The 15,184-nt window shown below is 39.1% G+C and overlaps 1 long non-coding RNA gene across 2 annotated transcripts in view; it reads right to left on the bottom strand.

The window, feature by feature from the left end:
• The window catches only part of LOC137735212 (uncharacterized), a 112,920-nt gene that overhangs the window by 12,210 nt on the left and 85,526 nt on the right, over positions 1 to 15,184 (bottom strand). For both annotated transcript variants that reach the window (XR_011068620.1, XR_011068619.1), the window contains one exon: positions 1,731 to 1,824. This is a non-coding gene — a long non-coding RNA (uncharacterized lncRNA). The remainder of the gene's footprint in view (positions 1 to 1,730; positions 1,825 to 15,184) is intronic.

Here is a 15,184-nt window from a genome sequence, read left to right as displayed (position 1 = left end):
GAAAATTAAGCGCGCATTCTCAATAAACATACATAAATAAGTTATCAATCAAACGGTTAAACAAATTGAATCCATAACTTATGAAACGCAATTAGAAGTAATCAAATCAAAATGCAAGCATAAACATATATTTCGAATCCCCCCCTAGCCAAGGGGGGGTTTAGTTCCTCATAACTTTGAAATCAAAGAAACACCTAAACATTCCAACAACTCAAACTTGAATTGTATGAACGTTTAGGCACTATTCTCTTCCATTCCTCATACGTACAAAACAAAGAGAATTGAATTTAAACATTGAGATCAAAGAAACACCTAAACATTCCAACAACTCAAACTTGAATTGTATGAACGTTTAGGCACTCTTCTCTTCCTCGTTGTTGTATCACAAGGTCTAAGGTGAGTTTTGGGATAGTGTGAAGTGTTTTGGAGGGATGGGGAGTGGTTGGAGTGGTGTTTTGGATGATTTTCTGAATATGGACGAATTGAATGAATTGAGGTGTAATGCATGCTTATTTATAGGTGAAATGGGGGGAACATGACAGCTAGGAGGGAATGTGGCTGCATGTTTGAATGATTAAAGGATGCATGTGGGTTGGAAATGCATGTGTAAGCATGTGTTGGCTGAATTAAAGAATGTGAGGGAATGATGAAAGGGGAAACATGACAGCTAGGTTGGTTGAATGATTATGAGTGCATGTGGCTGATTTATGAAGGGAATGCATGTGATTTAAAGGGTGGGAGTGCATGTGATTTGAAGGAATGATTGGAATGCAATCTGAAATGGGAGATGGAATGGCTGAATGTGGTGCAATGATAATGTCTTGTGGCTGAATGGATTAAAGAATGGGAGTGCATGTGGGTTAAAGAGTGAATGCATGTGCAATGATAGCTAGGTTGAATTAATTAAAGGGATTGCATGTGCAAGGTTTTGGTGTGAATGATTGAATGTGCATGTGGCTGATTTATGAAGAGTGAATGCATGTGGCTGCAAGGTGTGAATGATTATGGGTGCATGTGGCTGCAATGGATTAGGAATCCTTCAATTTCGTCCATTCCTTTTGCTCCAAACATAAGCTATCCATTCCAAGTCCAATTTTGCTCCAAAATGCTCCAAAAATGCATCTTTTTGCTTCCTTAGCCATATGAACCTAAAAACACACGAAAATGGCTTAAACTACTAAAACAACTATGAATTAACAATATAAATGCACAAAAACAAGCTAAGTAAGTCGCCTAAATATGCTCCTATCAGAGGAGGCAAAGGGATGTTGTAGCAACAATACTCATTTTACAAATTTTCTTTAAATGAATAGTGAAATTATTGTGCATGAATAATAATCCATCTAATTTTCTTCTCATGAAAAGTAACAAACTATTCATATGGGCCATCTACATATTATATTATAACAAAAACTTATTTATAATCTTATATGTAACCTATACCATAAGTTAATAATATACATTAAACCTGTGATAAAAGGTATCTATGAAAATAAATAAAAATTAATCTATATATCATTCATGAAAATATTTCTTTCATGCTTTGTACACACTAGAAATTGAGCCCACGCGACGCTGCGGGTTTTAAGACTTTGTTAAATATGTGGAAAATATTCAATAAAGAACCAAAACAGTACAAAACTACACGTACTAGCCTTAGTCGATCAGTCTTCCCAACATATTAACAACCAATTACAGTTATTCAAACAAAACTAAATTATTGGGCTAACCCTTTCAAGCTAGAACCCTATTCTCATATGCATGAAATATAATGCTGGGAAAGCCCGTGCCATGTCCAAGTTCTGAAACTCCTGAATGAAAGCACTGCATATCCACCATCAAACATTAGTTAAGAATCAAGGTTAAATCTAGTGCAACAACAAACAAATCTGGTATAGGATCATAGAAAAGAATGTTAATAGTTAGATAGTACATAAATCCATAAGGAACCAAATCAGAATGCTCATGAAGGTGTTCATTAACTGTCTACCAATATACATTACAGTCTCCTACCTCATAAACACTTTAACCAATTTATTCAACTGGAAATGGTGAAGGCAAATAGGGCATAAAAATTACCCGGGTTAGCAACTAAGCAAAACCATGTTTGTTCAGGTTGATGCAATGAGAGTTCTCCTTATACATCAGCACTAAGCAATATTAACTGGACTATGTAAAGAGACTCCGTGCTTCAAGAAATCCCACAAAATTCTCAGCAAATATTATTTCTTCAATGAATTCTTAAAAGAGGAGAGTAAAAATGTATTCAATAAAATGTATAAACTTCATATAAGATGATGCAACACACTGAGATCAATCAGAGCAAGTGAACTGAGATCATTCTTAAAAAATTGGCATTATAATGATGCTTGCATCAGAGGCTATTACATCAGAAATAGGGAATACAAACAAGAAAGAGTTATAAACCCAATTTACATAGGCTGTTTATGTTTTATTGGTATTGTAAACACGAAAAATTCCTGAAACAAGAAACAAGCATACGTGTACAAAATATATTTTTTATATTAATGATTTTTAGGGTTACAATCTCTTTGTAATTGGATCCTCTGATTCTATCTTCGTAGGGTGTAGGTTTGTGGATGAGCTGTTGATCCAAAGGGCCGTCGGGGCTTGATCTAGGGATGAACAGTTGATGAATGGATCTTCAAGGGGCGTTGGGCTTGATCTTGAAGAATGGGTGTATAGGTTTGTTGAGATTGTTGATCCAAAGGGCCGTTGGGGCTTGATCTTAGGATGAACGGATGATGAATGATGAACACTTTCTTCAAGGGGCGTTGGGCTTGATCTTGAAGAATGGGTGTATAGGTTTGTTGAGATTGTTGATCCAAAGGGCCGTTGGGGCTTGATCTTAGGATGAACGGATGATGAATGATGAACACTTTCTTCAAGGGGCCGTCGGGGCTTGATCTTGAGTCGGTGGAAGTTCTTCAAGGGCCGTTGGGGCTTGACCTTGAAGGAGGATTTGACGAAGAACGAAGAGTGTTTTCTTGATCCTTCGGGATTTTCTTGAGAGCTTTAGAGTTTCAAGGGTTCAAGGTTTTGGTGTAGGTTTCTAAAATTCCTTTTTTTCTTTTCCCTCCTTCTTTTCTTGATGGAGAAGGTTATTTATAGGCCAAGAGAGTGAATCACCACCATCCATTTTTTTGGTGAAATGAGTGGAGTTGGTAGGTGAAGTAAATGTGTAATGTAGGTGAAATGAATGTGTGATGTAAGTGAAATGAATAAATGTTGTAATTTTAATACATTGGTTAACATTTATTTCACTGAAATTTCGGTGTCTACAAATGCCCCCACTTCAAGGCGCGTCGTATACACATGCTTATCATGTGTAGAAGATGCGTTTTGAAGTCCCTTAATGTAGATGTCAACCCAAGGGCCGTCGAGGCTTGATCTTGAATTGGGCTGGACATTTCTTCAAGGGCCGTCGGGGCTTGAACTTGAATTCGACTGGAAGATTTTCTGGTTTCCTCCAATCATTGATTTTCCACAGGCTTAATCTTGAACTGGGTTGGAGGGGTTTTTTTTTTTTTTTTTTTTTTTTTGGTCTCCTCCGAAGGTCTGAACTTACTCTTCTTATCTGGAGTTTGAATTTGATTCAAGGGTGGCGAACACTTGATTTTGAATCGGACTTGTGATTTCTTCAAGGGCCATTGAGGCTTGATCTTGAGTGAAAATAGGACCATGAGCGGTTTCAGGATTCAGACGCATGGCAGGCAAGCACGAGGTGAAGGTGATGACCTGTTTCTTTGTTCAATCTTTCCAATTCATATTCAAGAGGGTTAGAGGATGACTCAGCATATGCAGTTGTTGCGTTTGCTGACGATCCACAAGATTGATGTTTCATTGTCACTCGTCTTAGCTGTTCTCCAGGCAGATGCGGTCCCTTCTCTGGAAGTGTATCAACCGTTGAAGATGACTACTCGAGAGCAACGCTAGGTAAGCAACCAGGGAATAGATTCCAGGCAGTCGGTTCCAGATCGGAAGACTGATTCCAAGTGCCAGCTGATTGCTCTCTTTCTCTTTGCCCTGCGAGTAAGAACAAGGACAAAGGAAAGGACATGGAGAAAGCATGATATGAGATACTTTTGCTTTTTGAAGAAGTGTTGACGATTTAAAAGCGTCGCGCGGGCGAGGCTTTTCTCTTTGGCGACGGCGCCAGCGGAGGGTTGTTGAGGCTTCTCAAGCTCTTTGATTAGAACAATGATGTCGAGCTTAGTTTTGACTTAAACTCCTCTGTCTGGATGGTTCTGCAGAGGAAGGTGTTGCGCTCCAGCAATTTGTTCTTTGTTAACCCATATCATCCTCACCTAGCCTAGATTAGGACCATCCGTACCCTTGTTCTTGAAGCATAGTAAGCATGAATGAATTCCTTTTGATTAATGTGTTGCAGAAAATAAGTGTGGGGGAAGGATTATTGATGTGAGTTATGTGCCATAGGCACGGCTAGAATTTAAAAAAGAAAAAAAAAAAAAAAAAAAAAAGAAAGAAAAATAAGTGAAAAAGAGTTTAAAAGTATTGGTTGTTGAAGTAAGGGCCCAAAACAATGAATTAGGCCCTAAGAGTTGTTTGAATCTCCCTTATTTGTCTAAAAGTTGATTTCTGCACTTTAAGTGAATTCTAAGACTCAATTTCATTACTTTGCTTGCTATTGCTTAAAGAACTTTTGTTTACCCCTATCTTTCCTTGTTAGCCAATACCCTAAGCCCCATTACAACCCTTGACTTCTATCTTGAGTGTTGTGCATTTCAATTGTGGAGGTTGAATTTGGTATGAGCATATGGTGTCACTGGTTCTCGCATTTAAGTAGTAGCATCCCATTCATGAGATCATATCTAAACATGTTTAATTACTCCAGAAATTGCGTTCTTTGTTATAACATATGTGAGTACTAGTCTGTCATGTTTACATCAATCTTCTCACATATAACTAGTGTAGGGTGTGTAGTCAGAAAATCTGAGTGAAAATTGAGTGCATAACTAGTGAGGAATTGAGGGAATTCTCTAAGGCATGTTACTACATTCAAAATGTGTTTTAAGTTATTAATTGCGAACTAGTGAATGGTGACTATGATTAAGTATGTGCTTGAGGGGAAGGAAGACTAAAAGCCACGTGAGTAGTGATCTTTGACATGTCATGTTTCATTGGAAATCCTTGAGGCAAACGTTGGAAGGTTTAGGTTTTGTTTTGTTTTGTTTTGTTTTGCTCGAGGACTAGCAAAAGTTAAGTGTGGGGGAATTTGATAGGAGCATATTCATGCGACTTAATTAGCTTGTTCTCTTGCATTTATGTTGTGTTTCCTTAGTTATTTTAGTGTTTAAAGTCACTTTTGTGCATTTTCAGATTATAAGGCCAAAGTGTGCAAGAAGATGCAAATTGGAGCTTTTTGGAGCAAAAGAGGAATGAATGAGTTGAAGACTTGAAGAAACGATGAATTCCTACTCCAACGATGAATTCCTACCAAAACGAGGATTCCTACTCAAACAAGGATTCCTACTTGAAGTAGGAAAGTTAATCCTAAGTTTCCCGTTTTGGTAACCTTTCCTAATCTAAACGTCCATATTTTCTAGCCATTTTATGGGCTTCGTATGCACTTTAGGACACAAAACAAAGGCCCTAGCCCAAATTCCAGCCCTTGCCGTGCCTTTTTCCCTTCTCCCCTTCCCTTGCCGTGCAAGGGGGGTATTTTAGGCCCATTCTATGCACCTAGACCCTAATCCTTTTCCTTGCAGCCACCTTGCCCTTTTATTTGTGAATTAAACCTATTTCCTTCCCCTAATTCCAGCCATCTTCCACACCTTTCCAACCTAGCCGCACCCTACATGCATTAATTAGTCATTCTTTTCATATTGCAGCCACCATCATACATATTCCCCTTCCATTCCATACACTTTCCACCAACCTAGCCGCACCCTTTAATCATTCACCCTAGCTGTCACTCCCATTCTCTCCCATTAATTAATTCAGCCACCATTATACATATTCCCCTTCCATTCCATACACTTTCCACCAACATAGCCGCACCCTTTAATCATTCACCCTAGCTGTCACTCCCATTCTCTCCCATTAATTAATTCAGCCACCATCATACATATATTCTCCCATTCACTCTTCATGGGAGAAAACCATCACAAAAGAACGATTCAATCCGTGTATTCGCCCTTCATTCCAGCCATCTTCCACACCTTTTCCACCATTGCTGCAGCCATCCCCACCCTTCCATCCACCACACAAACCTTCCTCCATCACTCCACCACCTTGCCGCACCACCACACTTCCATAAATCCATCCCAAAACCAGAAAATCATCCAAAAACACCATTTAACCTCACTGCCGCAGCAAGAAGAAGAAGAAAGAGGGACTTAGACGCGTAGAAATTCAAGTGGATTTGTTGGGCGTTCTAGGTGTAATCAATCCTTTGTGCTTTATGTTTAAATTCAATTGTATTTCTCTTTCTGTAAACATGAGGGGCTAAATCCCTAATTAGCTAGGGGGTGATTCGAAACCATGTTTATGCTTGCAATATGAATTGATTACCTTTGGTTGGAATTTCATGAATGGTGAATTCAATTTGTTTAACTGCTTGATCGATAACTTATTTGTGTATGTTTGTTGAGAGTGCACGCTTAATTTTCATGCATGAATATGACGCTAGAATATAAGTGAATTTCACCTAATAGTTATGAACTTATATTCACAAGTAGTGAAGGTTGCTTATAAACAATCGCGTTAAATGAATTCCTGGCAAGAGTATCATGCTTTTCATAGTTACAAATGCCTTGTCGATGCTTATGATTTCCAAAGAACGTAATGATTCTAACTTGTATCTTTATCATGCTGTTCATATAGAGAACTTGTTAGGAATAATTTGGTTGCGATGCATATTCATCCAATTCAATGATTCTAGGGAAATCTGAAGGTTAATTTAAGCGGACCTAATTAACTTGGAGTGTCGAGGTTCATAATTCATCGAAAGACCAACTGAAAATCAAATTGTATGCAAGTGTGACATGTGTGGAGAAGAACCTTCTAGCTAGCATTCATCCATATTTTCATCACATTCATATTTACATTCTGCCTTTAAATTACAATCTGTGCATTTTATTTAATTTCATCAAAAACTCAATCCCCCTTTACTTTGGTGTCCAATTTAGTTAGAAAGTGTCTTAGTTTGTGTTTTTAAGTGTTTTGATTCAAGTTTTTACACAAATTCGTCCAAATTCACCAAAGTGCTCAAAACTGCCCAGAAAGTGTTTTTAAGGCAGTTTTGAGTGTTTTGGTGTTGTTTTGAGTCTTTTGATTTGTTTTAGTGTTTTTATTGTTTAGTTTTGCATTCTTTGAGTCTAGTTTAGTGTGTTAACCTTTGTTTTACGTTTTTGAGTCTGTTTCCAAGTGATTTTGCAATCCCTCCTAATCCCCGGTTAAGAACGATCCCTACTTATACTTATACCACAATTGTCACAAGAGGGTTTTAATTTGTGTGCTTATTTAGTTCGCATCAAGAAGTCGACGAAGAAGAGGAGCCTCCATCGGAGAAAGTCGAAGAGAAGCTGAAGATAGACCAAGCAACGGCATTCATGGGATCTCTCTCTATCCAACAGCTACAGGAGATGATTGCAAGCACTATCAAGACACAGTACGAAGGAAGCTCACATGACTCCGTACTGTACTCAAAGCCTTATTCCAAGAAGATCGATGCTTTGAAGATGCCAAGGGGTTATCAACCCCCAAAATTTATGCAGTTCGATGGAAAAGGCAACCCGAAGCAACATGTCGCCCATTTCATTGAAACTTGCAACAATTCTGGGACAGAGGGGGACTACCTCGTCAAACAATTCGTGCGTTCGCTGAAAAGCAATGCTTTTGACTGGTACACCGACCTCGAACCCGAGTCTATCAATAGTTGGGACCAGCTAGAAAGGGAATTCCTCAACCGCTTCTACAGCACTCGCCGTACTGTAAGCATGCTAGAGCTGACCAGTACGAAACAGTGGAAAGATGAACCTGTCGTCGACTACATCAATAGATGGCGCTCCTTAAGTCTAGATTGCAAAGATCGGCTTTCTGAAACTGATAGGAGCATATTCATGCGACTTAAATGGCTTGTTCTCGTGCATTTACGTTATGTTTCTCTAGTTATTTTAGTCCTTTATGCTTCTTTTGTGTGTTTTCAGGTTCTAAGGGCAAGGTATGCAAAATGATGCCTTTTGGAGCCTTTTGGAGCAAATTAGAGATTGGAATGGATATCATATGCTTGGAGCCAAGATGATGGACGAAATTAAAGACTTGAAGTAGGAAAGTTAAATCCTAAAAGACCTCATGTTTAAGCATCATTGAGGACTCCTACGCATTTTAGAACACAAAAACAACATTCCTTGCAACCTTAGGACATTGTCGTGTGTTTCCTTGTGTCCCCCTTCCTTGCCATGCAAGGAAGGGCTTTGTTCCCTATTTTAAACACTTAAAGCATTCACTTATCATATCATTCACTTATCACTCACCACATATCATTCATTTATCACTTAACATATCATTCACTTATCACTTATCATACTCATAATCATCTACACATTTCAACCATTTAAACATATGCATTTCAAATCACATGCACACCCACCTCTTTCCACCTAATCCACATGCATTCACACACATGCACATCATTCATTATTCTTCCTAGCCGTGCATCCCCTTAGCCATTTCCAACCACATTCTTCCACTTCCCACTTCATCATTACACCACCTAATCCACATGCACTCCCATCCATTTCATCATTGCATTCATCACCAAAGAACCAACAACAAAACCGTGCATTACTCATCAATTCCAGCCACATTCCACATGTTTTCACAACCTAATTCACATGCACATTCAGCCACCTTTCTCCCAAAAACAGTGCACATGCATTCATTATTCATTCACTTTGCATTCCCTTTGCAATTACACCCCACATGTCCATTTAATCATTCAACCACATTCCCATTAACCACAAAACAAATCACACAACACACCAACACACATGCATCCTGAAATTCTTTGTCGTGCAATCACATGCATTTCCCTTGACATTTTCAGCCATCACACTTCATCATTACACCACCATTCACTCTTTAACCCACACACACTTCACACAAACAACATTCACATGCATTCACATGCATTTCCAACACAAAACACACTCAAAACCGTGGCCACCTTTGCATTTCAGCATTCCCATTTGCATTTTCAGATTTCCAGCTTTCCAACCTAGCCACATTCACATGCATTCACTCATAATCATTCACCAAACTTGCAGCCACATTTCCACCCACCTCCTAGCTGTCATGTTCCCTCCATTACTCCTATAAATACCCTTGCATTCATTCATTCAAAGATCATCTCATTCACAACACAACAACAAACACAAAAACAGCAACCTTGTTGCCGTGGGTTCTCTTCATTTCCAGCATCATTCCCTTCTATTTCCACCACTTCCCAACCCTCCAAACCACTCCTCTACCATTTCCATAATCCCCCAAACCTCACCTTAGACCTTGTGCTACAATAACGAGGAAGATAAGAGGGCCTAAACGTTCATACAATTCAAGTTTGAGTTGTTGGAATGTTTAGGTGTTTCTTTGATTTCAAAGTTTAAATTCAATTCTCTTTGTTTTGTACGTATGAGGAATGGAAAAGAAGAGTGCCTAAACGTTCATACAATTCAAGTTTGAGTTGTTGGAATGTTTAGGTATTTCTTTGATTTCAAAGTTACGAGGAACTAATTCCCCTATTAGCTAGGGGGTGATTCGAAACTATGTTTATATTTGCAATATGAATTGATTAACTTTCGTTGGAATTTCATAAGTTGTGGATTCAATTTGTTTAACCGTTTGATTGATAACTTATTTATTAATGTTTATTAAGAATGCGCGCTTAATTTTCATGCATAAATATGACGCTAGAATATAAGTGAATTTCACCTAATCGTTATGAACTTATATTCACAAGTAGTGAAGGTTGCTTATAAACAATCGCGTTAAATGAATTCTTGGCACTAGTTTCATGCGTATTCCATAGTAGCGAATGCCTCGTCAACACTTATAGTTTTCATAATGCTTAATGATCTTTGATTGTATCTTTATTGTGCTTTTCACGTAAAGGACTTTTGGAGAATGTGGTGAATTGCGTTGCGCTAACCCATCCAATTCATTAACTTAAGGAGAACTTGACGGTTAATTTAAGCGGACCTAATTAACCCGGGGTGTTGAGTTTCATAATTTATCGAAAGACCAACTGAGAATCAATCTTGTATGCAAGTGTAACATGTATGGAGATGAACCCCTTAGCTAGCATTCATCCATAAATTTCATATTTACATTCTGTCTAGTTTATTAACTTGTTTCGTTATTTCAATTTTCGTAAAAACCTCAATCCCCCTTTTGCTTTAATGTTCATTTTAGTTAGAATTCAATTTAGTTTGTATTTTTAAAGCATTTTGAGTTTTTGGTTTGTCGTAGTGTTTTTAAACTTTAATTTTGCATTCTTTGAGTCTAGTTTAGTGTTTTAAACTTTATTTTACGTTTTTGAGTCAGTTTCCAAGAGATTTGCAATCCCTCCTAATCCCCGGTCCAGAACGATCCCTACTTATACTTATACTACAATTGTCAAAAAGAGGGTTTAATTTGTGCGCATATAATTCTCGCATCAAATTTTGGCGCCGTTGCCGGGGATTAGCAACTTTGCTAATCCCTTGGTTCTTTTTTTTTTTTTTTTGGTTTAGTTGTTTTCGTTTTAGTTTCTAACTTAGTGTTGTTTTCTTTGTTTGTTGTTACTTTTGATATTTGATTTAGTTCTCTTTCTTTGATTTTAGGTACTAGAGAAGTAAGATATGGATTTTGCTAGCATTCAAGCTCAATTGGCAAATCTTACTTCTAAATTGTCGCCGTATGCCGAAAAGACCACAATGCAGAGTGTCCCTACATTTGGTGCTTCATATAGGCAAGGATTTCAAGCCAATCAATGTCCACAAAGAGATTGGAGGGATCATTCAAACTCTATATGGTGGGAAGATCAACAAGTTCAACGTGAAGCATATTGGCAACCATATGAGGAGTTCTATTCAAGACCTATGCAGCCACCACAACTTCATATGCAATATGCTCAATTAAATTCAAGTTCGCCAATAGATTATATTCAAATTCTTAATGAAATAAATTCTTTGGCGCAGGGGTCACAAAATCAAGCCAAGGAGGCTCAACAAGAAGCATATTGGCAACCATATGAGGAGTTCAATACAACACCTATGCAGCCACCACAACCTCCCCCGCAACAATTCCAATCAAGTTCAAGTATGTCCATGGATAATGATAAAAATTTTCAATTACTAACCTCTTTGACGCAGGACGAACAAAATCAAGACAAGAAGTTGGGTAAATTGGACGAGCAATTTGGGCAGATTATGGAGTTCATGAAACAAATTCAAGAGCAAAGTGAACTTTCCAACTCAACTATTGAAAACTCGAAGGAAGATTTTGAAATCCATAATGCTATCACTTTGGGAAGTGCTATGGAGGTTGGAGCTGACCTAAAAATGTCCAAACATAGCCTAGAAGTGGATGAAGAGCTGCTAATTGAGGAGGAGGAAGAAGACATGCACACGGCAAGGGTAGAACAACCCTTGCCGCAGCCCCCTAAGCCCTCTAAACCACCCACCACCAGTAAGGACGTCCCAATTCCATGTTATTCTGATGTTATTCCACCCAATGTCCCTTTTCCTAGCAGGTTTTTGATTCCCAACCAAGAAGAGAGTAAAAAGGACATCGTGGAAGCCTTCCCAAAGGTGCAAAATGCTATTCAAATTCTTGGTGCAACACAGCAAGTTTTAGATGGTGCTGAATTCTTCAAAGGACTTTGTACACTAAGAAGAATGATTCAAGAGAAGGTAGTGGCTGGAGAAGATGTAGAAGGCATCAAAGAGGACATATTTGAAACCACAATTCCCAAGGAAGTTGGATTTTATGATACGGGACAAGTCATAACTTTCGAAGGGGTGTTTATTCTGGAGTTCATTTTGGAGCATACAGGTAAGCCGCCTCCCTGAATTTCAATTTTCTTTTATACTAACATGTGGTTAATGATTCAGGCACCCAATCTGGAATTTAAACTATTACCGGATCATTTCAAGTATCACCGCCCATTCAAAGATAAATTCCAAGCCGTTTGATTTTATTTATGTAAAAAAAAAAAAAACAAATATAAAAAAAAAAAAAAAAAAAAGATACTAAACATGGACAAAGGTGGAGCTTCACAAAGTTTGTTTACGTGAAGCCCCACTACGAGGCGCAGAAGCAGAAGGCATAGAAGCGGGAGGCATCGGAGCGGAAGCCATCGGAGCGGGAGGCATCGGAGCTAGAGCATTCCAGGCCTCAATACTTGGCCAAGCGCTGGATGACCCAGGAAAAAGGTGCCTCTGGAGACAAGCCGCAAGCCTTTGGCGGTCACTGTGAATTCGACCCTCAGATTCTTGCAGCTCATCAAGCTTTCTTTTCATCCCCGACGAATAGTTATTTGCAAGCACATGCAAACTTCTATTCTCGTACTTAAGCTGCTGGATCTCTTGCTTAAGTCTTTCCACCTCCGCCATCAACGATTCCACCTGACGAGAGCGGGCAAGCAGGCGTAGGCCCATGTTGGACACATAGCTCGCACACTGAACACTAAGTGCGAGGGACTCTTGAACGGCCAACTCATCTGACCGTCCTGACAGCAGCCTACTATCTTTTGGAGTGAGGAGGTTCCTAGCTACTATTGTAGCTGTTGTGGCGTCCTGCATCACAGAGTCTTCACCTGAAAGAGGACCGTTAGAAGATAAAAAAGAAGGGCGCCATACGTTACCTTGACGCGGCGCGCCCGTATCACTGCTAAGGCTCAATTCCAAGCTAAGGTTCGATGAGTTTGCCATTTTTTTCAAAGGTGTTCAAAGATAGGGGTTGATGGAGTAAATTTTCAAAGGGTCGGAGTCGATTTTCAAGAATGGGAATTCTTGAGAGTGTGTTTGTTGTGGTGATCGATAGCTCTATAAGAAGCCAAGGCGATGCGTCCACCAATTCAAAAAGCCGGAATTTCCGGCGTAATTTAGGCGACGCGTTCTCGGCTTTTCAGAAGACGCGTTCAACTTTGGCAAAAGATTTCTGACAAAGCTGAAAACACGTGGAGGCCATCATCGCAACTACACATCTTTAGCCGACAAGCGCAAAGTTCGGCGACGCTTTCTCTGCTTTTCAGAAAACGCGTGCAGCTTTGTCAAAAGGAGCCGCATCTGCACTACCACGTGTCGTTCAGAAAGCGAAGGGGCGTCGTTCAGAAATCGAAGGGGCGCCTGCTCAGAAATCGAAGAGGCGAATTCAAAGATCGAAGAGGCGCCACTATTTCAAAAAGCCGGAGTTGCGGGATCAAAACGTTTGTCGACAAAGGTAAAAAGTACCACCACTTGCTATTATCTCTATATATGTCGACCTTCGTCTTTTATGGCAGGGCAAACCTGAAGAAAATGCCCAACTCTCCCTCACCTCTGAGGGCGCACTCCCAGCAAAGCCTTTCGAAATACTCAATTCTTTCTTCTTCCCCAAAGATGATACCAGATGCCTGGAGTACAGATGACCCAGGAGGAAACGGCGGATTGAAGTGTGCTGATTCATTCACCGCTTCTTCAAAAGCAAAGGTATCTCATATCATCAAGGTCAAAAGCAAAAGTATCTCATATCATGCTTTTTCCCTGTCTTTTTCTTTGTCCTTGTTCTTACTCGCATGGCAAAGTAAAAGAAGCAATCAGCCGGCACTTGGAGTCAGTCTTCCGATCTGGAGCCAACTGCTTGGAATCTATTCCTGATTGCTTACCTAGCGTTGCTCTCGAGTAGTCATCTTCAACGGTTGATACACTTCCGGAGAAGGGACCACTTCTGCAAAGGGGAGCGAGTAAGGCAAGTGAAAATGATACATTGAAGCATGTGGAGACAAACATAGGCTGAGTTATCCTCTAACCCTTTTCAATACGAATTGGAAAGATTGAACAAAGAAACAGATAAAAGGGATAAGCTCAGACCTTCGGGGGAGACCAAATGAACCATCATGCTGCCCAGTTCAAGAAGTAGCACAAAGGAAAATCAACGATGGGCAGAAACCAGTTCAAGAGTAAGCCTGTGGAATCACAAAGATCAAAAGCCTAAATGCAATTACCAAGGAGAAGATGGAATTTACACTCTATAACCAGATTTGCGTCTCTAAACTCTTCTCTTTGTTAATTACATTCTGCCATGTTTAGTATGTTTAAGTGCTTTTTGTGTATTTACTTATGCTTTGTGTGAATCTATGCTTAAAACATTGAGGACAATGTTTGATTTAAGTGTGGGGGGGGGGGTAACTAAGTATGTTGATGCAAATTCGTTGAATTTTATCACCCATAACTTCAAGTGTTGTTCCTTGCTGTTTTAAATGTTTTTAATGTGTTTTTAAACTGTTTTAGCGTGTTTTGTTTTATAACTCCGAAAATCACATAAAAATTTGAAAAACATTTTTTTTGAAAAGCCTAAAAAGAGTGTTTTGAGTTGTTTTTGTGTCTTAGGGAACCTTCCAACGTTATGATGAGGATTTGGTTTGTAATTGCATGACTGTTAAAAATCATTATAAACATGGATGAAAGTTTGACTTACTCTTGGTATATGCTTAGTTATGGTTATAATGTATGACTTCACATGCAATCATAAAAGAAAAATTCGTTTTTGTAACATGCTTGAAGGAAGGAACTCATAATAACGCTACATCCCTGTGAGACTCGAGCCATTACCTTCTTTGGAGAGTTATATTCTGTGATTCTTTGTTTTCTAAAGTTGTTGCATGATCTCATTATTCCTTGCTTGGTTGCTACTTAGAATGCAATTGTATCATGATAGAACTAAATGCTAGAACTTATATCCGTTCCATTCAAAGCATGACATTGAATTGCATAACATATATCAAGATGAAGTTGTGTAGTTGTCACCATAGCCAAATAGCCTTACTTCCCATATTTCGTATATGTTGTAAGTTTTAACCCATGTTCTTTGTTAACCCATATCATCCTCACCTAGCCTAGATTAGGACCATCCGTACCCTTGTTCTTGAAAGATAGTGAGCATGACTTAATTGAATTCC

Source organism: Pyrus communis, chromosome 5 (genome assembly GCF_963583255.1).
Source record: "Pyrus communis chromosome 5, drPyrComm1.1, whole genome shotgun sequence".
In the NCBI taxonomy this organism is placed as follows: Eukaryota; Viridiplantae; Streptophyta; class Magnoliopsida; order Rosales; family Rosaceae; genus Pyrus; species Pyrus communis.
This window is presented reverse-complemented; position numbering and strand designations above follow the sequence as displayed.